We start from the raw sequence: 6,333 nt of genomic DNA, 5'->3' as shown, positions 1-6,333 counted from the left end.
TTAGTTTCAGCATGCGAAATGTTAGTTGCAGAATATGGAATCTAGTTCCCTGACTAGGGATCGAACCCCCGCTCTCTGCATTGGGAGCTCCAAGTCTTAGCCACTGGACTCCCAGGGAAGTCCCCATTTTTTTTCTGAATGTACTTGTTAGGATTTTTCAGAATCTACACTGCTACTAGTTCCATAGGTGATAGGCGCACTCCCAGGCTGTTCCTGGCAGATACCTGGTGTGGTTTTGCTCTGAAGGGGTATCTTCCTGCAATCTCTGGTGACCACATCCCTGACTTGGGGTCCTCTTTTCAGCATGACAAGTGGCTGCCAGTGTATTGTGCCTTCTCTGATTGGGTGTGGAAAAACTGTGCTCCGAGAGCCACTGCCAGGGGTTGAGAGGAGTGGCTACACAGAGAAGTTTGGGAAGGTCCACCCTTTTCCATTGGATTATGAGCACATTCATATTTACCTTATGGTTTTAAAATAATATTTACTTATTTAGCTGAACTGGGTCTTGGTTGTGGCATATGGGCTCTAGCTCCCTGACCAGGGATCAAACGCAGACCCTTTGCATTGGGACTGTGGAATCTTGGCCTCAGGACCACCAGGGAAGTCCCTAGCTCACGCTTTTTGATAAAATTTACCTATGATGAAACACACAGATCTTAAGTATATAGTTGGGTGCTTTGACAAATGTATACACCTGTGTAACCAGTTCCTCCAGTTAAGATATAAAGCTTTCTCATGCTCCCAAAAGCTCCTTCCTGCCCCTTTGTAATCTATCTCCATTCTCCACCTCCTGAGGGAACTATGGTTTCCATTTCTTTCACTATATTTTTCCTTGTTCTTTTTTTTTATTGAAGTCTAGTTGACTTACAATATTATATTAGTTTCAGGTGTATGTATTAATATTTTTATAGATTATACTCCATTTAAAATTATTATTAAATATTGGCTATATCCCTTTTGTTGTAAAGTATATCCTTGTAGCTTATTTATTTTATAAGCTTAAGTCCCCTACCTCTATCTTGCCCCTCGCCATGTCCCATACCCCAGTGGTAACCCTTAATTTGTTTTCTCTATTGGGAGTCTGTTTTATTACATTCATTCATTTTGAAATTTGTTGTTAAACTTTTTAAATTAATTAATTGTTGTACTTCGGCTGTGCTCAGTCTTTGCTGCTTTGCAGGCTTTCCGTAGTTGTAGACAGCGGGAGGTACTCTCTCGAGGTGCATGAGCTTCTCGTGGTGGTGGCTTTTCCTGTTTTGGAGCACAGGCTCCAGGTGCATAAACCTGGTAGCAGTTGCTTGCTGGCTCTAGGGCGCGAGGGCTGGCTAGTTGTGGCTTGAAGGCCTTGGAATGTGCAGGCTTCAGCAGTTGTGGCACATGTGCCTGGACTAGGGATCAAACCTGTGTCCGCTGAGTTGGCAGGTGGATTCTTATCCACTGTACCACCAGGGGAGTCCTGTTTACTTTTTCAATTACACTGATAAGTGAAAACATACAGTGTCTTTCTCTGACTTCCTTTACTAAGCACAATATCCACTGTGCTATGAGCTTAGTCACTCAGTCCTGTCTGACGCTTTTGTTTTTTCTTTAAATTTTTTTATTGAAGGATAGCTGTCTGACTCTTTGCAACCCCATTCACTGTAGCCTGCCAGGTTCTTCTGTCCGTGGGATTCTCCAGGCAAGAATACTGGAGTGGATTGCCATGCCCTCCTCCAGGGGATCTTCCCAACCCAGGGATCAAACACAGGCCTCCCACACTGCAGGCAGATTCTTTACTGTCTGAGCCACCAAGGAAGCCCTGATATCCACTATGTTGTTGCAAATAGCAAAATTTCATTCTTTTCATAGCTGAGTAATATTCCATTGTGTATACAAATATGAGTGTGTGTGTATGTCTGTGAGTGTGTGTGTATACATAAATGTCTATTTAGATCTTTTCAGGTCACACAGTTGTGTCCAACTCTTTGTGACCCCATTGACTGCAGCATGCCAGGCTTCCCTGTCCATCACCAACTCCCAGAGCTTGCTCAAACTCATGTCCATTGAGTCGGTGGTACCATCCAATCATCTCATCCTCTCTTGTCCCCTTCTCCTCCTGCTTTCAATCTTTCCCTGCATCAGCGTCTTTTCCAATGAGTCAATTCTTTCCATCAGGTGGCCAAAGTATTGGAGCTTCAGCTTCTGCATCAGTCCTTCCAGTGAATATTCAGGACTGATTTCCTCTAGGACTGACTGGTTTGATCTCCTTGCTGTCCAAGGGACTCTCAAGAGTCTCCTCCAACACCACAGTTCAAAACCATCAATTCTTCAGCACTCAGTTTTTTGTTTTCTTGTTTTTTTTTATGGTCCAGCTTTCACATCCGTACATGACTACTGGAAAAACCATAGCTTTGACTAGATGGACCTTTGTTGGCAAAGTAATGTCTTTGCTTTTTAATATACCATCTAGTTGGTCATAGCCTTTCTTCCAAGGAGCAAGTGTCTTTTAATTTCATGGCTGCAGTAATCATCTGCAGTGATTTTGGAGCCCAAGAAAATAAAGTCTGTCACTGTTTACAGTGTTTCCTCATCTATTTGCCATGAAATGATGGGACAAGATGCCATGATTTTAGTTTTCTGAATGTTGAGCTTTAAGTCAGCTTTTTCACTTTCTTTCATTTTCATCAAGAGGCTCTTTAGTTCCTCTTCGCTTTCTGCCATAAGGGTGGTGGTATCTGCATATTTGAAGTTATCGATATTTCTCCTGGCAATCTTGAGTCCAGCTTGTGCTTCATCCAGCCTGGCATTTCACATGAAGTACTCTGCATAGAAGTTAAATAAGCAGGGTGACAATATACAGCCTTGACATGCTCCTTTCCCAATTTGGAACCAGTTCATTGTTACATGTCCGGTTCTAACTATTGCTTCCTGACCTGCATACAGATTTCTCAGGAGGCAGGTCAGGTGGTCTGATATTACCATCTCTTGAAGAATTTTCCACAGTTTGTTGTGATCCACACAATCAAAAGCTTTAGTGTAGTAAATGAAGCAGATGTTTTTCTGGAATTCTCTTGCTTTTTCTATGATCCAGCAGATGTTGGCAATTTGATCTCTGGTTCCTCTGCCTTTTCTAAGTCCAGCTTGAACATCTGGAAGTTCTCTGTTCAGGTACTGTTTGTTGAAACCTAGCTTGGAGAATTTCGAGCATTACTTTGCTAGCATGTGAGATGAGTGCAATTGTGCGGTAGTTTGAACATTCTTTGGCATTGCCTTTCTTTGAGATTGAAATGAAAACTGACCTTTTCCAGTCCTGTAGCCACTGCTGAGTTTTCCATATTTACTGGCACATTGAGTACAGCACTTTCACAGCATCATCTTTTTTGGAATAGCTCAGCTGGAATTCCATCACCTCTGTTGGCTTTGTTAGTAGTGATGCTTCCTTAGACCCACTTGATTTTGCACTTCAGGATGTCTAGTCTAGGTGAGTGATCACACCATCGTGGTTATCTGGCTCATTATTTTTTTTGTACAGTTCTTCTGTGTAGTCTTGCTACCTCCTCTTAATCTCTTCTGCTTCTGTTAGGTTCATAGCATTTCTGCCCTTTATTGTGCTCATCTTTGCATGAAATGTTCTCTTGGCATCTCTAATTTTCTTAAAGAGATCTCTAGTCTTTCCCATTTTTAAATCAGGTTGTTTTTTTGACAGTGAGTTGTATGAGTTGTTTCTATATCTTTAAATATTAACCCCTTATGATCATATCGTTTGCAAATATTTTCTCCCATTCAGTAGGTTGTTTTTTCACTTTGTTGATGGTTTCCTTTGTTGTGCAAAAGCTTTAGGTTCCAGTTACTTGGTTTTGCTTTTGTTTTCTTTGCCTTAGGTGGCAGATCCAAAAAACAAAAATTACTGCTATGATTTATGTCAGAGTGTTCTGCACATGTTTTCTTCTGGTTTTATGGTTCCCGGTCTTACATCTAGGGCTTTAATCTATTTTGAGTTTATCTATTGTTTAAAATATTTACTTGGCTGCGTCAGGTCTTAGCTGTGGCAAGCAGCATCTTCACTGTATCATTCAGGGTCTTTCCTTGCAGGCAGGCAGGCAGGCTCAGTGGTTGCAGTGTCTGGGCTTAGTTTCTTTGTGGCATGTGGGACCTTAGTTCTCCAACCAGGAACCAAACCCATGTCCTCTGCATTGCAAGGTAAATTCTTAACCACTGGGATGCCAGGTAAGTCCTCTTTCAGTTTATTTTTGTATATGGTGTAAGAAGATGCTCTAATTTCAATTCTGAATGGTATCTTGCTCGATAGAGAGTCCTAAATTATAGGTTTTTTTTCCTTTTCAGCTCTTTAGCTATGTCATGCCACTTCCCTTTTGACCTGCAAAGTTTCTACAGAAAAATTAGCTGGTAGCCTTTTGAGTGGGTTTGTGTATGAGTCTTTATTTTTCTCTTGCTGCCTTTAGAATTGTCTTTAACTTTTGCCATTTTAATTGTGACATATCTTGGTGTGGGTCTCTTTGGAATTCATCTTGTTGGAACTCTGTGATTCCTGAACCTGGATATCTGTTTCTTCAGGTTTGGGAAGTTTTTAGCCATAATTTCATCTTTTTTTTTTTTTTTTACCCCTTTTTATCTTCTCCTCCTGTGAATATTAGTGTGCTTGATCTTATCCCAGAGGTCCCTTATTCTCATCTTTAAAAAAATTTTATTTTTGCTATTCTGGTTGGGTGATTTCCATTTTTCTACCTTCCAGGCCACTTACGTGTCCTTCTGTATCACCTATGTGCTGCTAACTCCTTCTAGTGTGTTTTCCATTTCAGTTATTTTACTCTTCAGCTCTAACTGGTTCTTTATGTTTTCTAGTTGCTTGTTAACAGTTCTGCGTTCATATATTCTTTTTCCTGGTTCAGATAGCACTCATTACAAATGCTTTGAAAAAACAAATGCATTGAACTCTTTAGGTGGTAAGTTATCCCTGTGTCATTTGTTGTTGTTGTTTTTTTAATTTTATGGGAGTATAGTTGATTGACAATGTTGTGTTCGTTTCTGGTGTACAGTAAAGTGAATCAGTTATACATATTCACATACCCGCTATTTGTTTTTAAGATTCTTTTCCCATATAGATAGGCTATTAGAGTATTGAGTAGAGTTTCCTGTGCTATTGTGCTATTACAGCAGAGTTTTTTCCCCCTTATTCACTTGAAACAAATTCCTCTGTCTCTCATTTGCTTTAATTTCTCTGGCTCTATGAAATTAGGTGAAACAGTTACTCATTCTGGTCATAGGAGCATCCCTATGCAAACTCTGTGTGCCCAGTGGCTGTGATGGGAGAGCTGGGTTTGGAACGAGCACAGGTCATGTCCTTCTGAGGGTGTGCTGTCAGCTGTCATCCTGGTGGAAGAGGAGGCTGGACATGCAGGGGCCAGAGCCAGAGCCCACTCGAAGCCAGTGCTTCTCCTCTGCTCAGTGCCTGACACCACCCTACTGGGGGTCGGAGAGGGTCCCAAGGTTCTAGAGCAGAAGCCCTGAAGTTCAGGTTCCCTCTAAGGGTACCGTCTCTCCCATCCCAATATTGACACCTTCACCCCAGAGAGGAGGAGTGTTGAAGTAAGAGGAGCAGGAGTAGGGGCTCATCGTGGGTGGGGGTACACACAAGGTAGTTGTGGGGAACCAGCTAGAGCTCTGGGCAGTTTCAATCTGCTTCCTTTCAGGATTGGGAACACGTGTACACCCGTGGCGGATTCACGTTGATGTATGGCAAAACCAATACAGTATTGTAAAGTAAAATTAAAAAAAAAAATCTGCTTCCTTTGCCTTGTTCCTAGGAGTAAGCGAGCATGTGTGCGCTCTTCACCAGTGGGGTCTAGGTTTCTCCCATGCGTGCGTGTGCTCAGTTGCTTCCGCCGTGTGCGACTCTTTGTGGCCCCATGGACTGTAGCCTGCCAGGCTTCTCTGTCCATGGGATTCTCCAGGCAAGAATATTGGAGTGGGTTGCCATGCCCTCCTTGAGGGGATCTTCCCAACTCAGGGATTTAACCCAGGTCTCCCGCACGGCAGGCGGATTCTTCACCACTGAGCCACCTAGGAAGCCCCTGCTTAGTCTTCCTGTGAAGTCTCAGTAGTTTTCTAACGTGCTATGGAGACTCCCAGTCCATCCTAAAGGAAATCAACCCTGAACACTCACTGGAAGGACTGATGCTGAAGCTGAAGTTCCAACACTTTGGCCACCTGATGCGGAGAGCCAACCCGTTGGGAAAGACCCGATGCTGGGAAAGGTTGAGGGTAGGAGGAGAAGGGGGCGACAGAGGATGAGATGGTTGGATGGCATTACCAAGTCAGTGGACATACATTTGA

Source organism: Budorcas taxicolor, chromosome 18 (genome assembly GCF_023091745.1).
Source record: "Budorcas taxicolor isolate Tak-1 chromosome 18, Takin1.1, whole genome shotgun sequence".
In the NCBI taxonomy this organism is placed as follows: Eukaryota; Metazoa; Chordata; class Mammalia; order Artiodactyla; family Bovidae; genus Budorcas; species Budorcas taxicolor.
The sequence above is the reverse complement of the archived record's forward strand: the minus strand, read 5'-3'. Positions refer to the sequence as shown.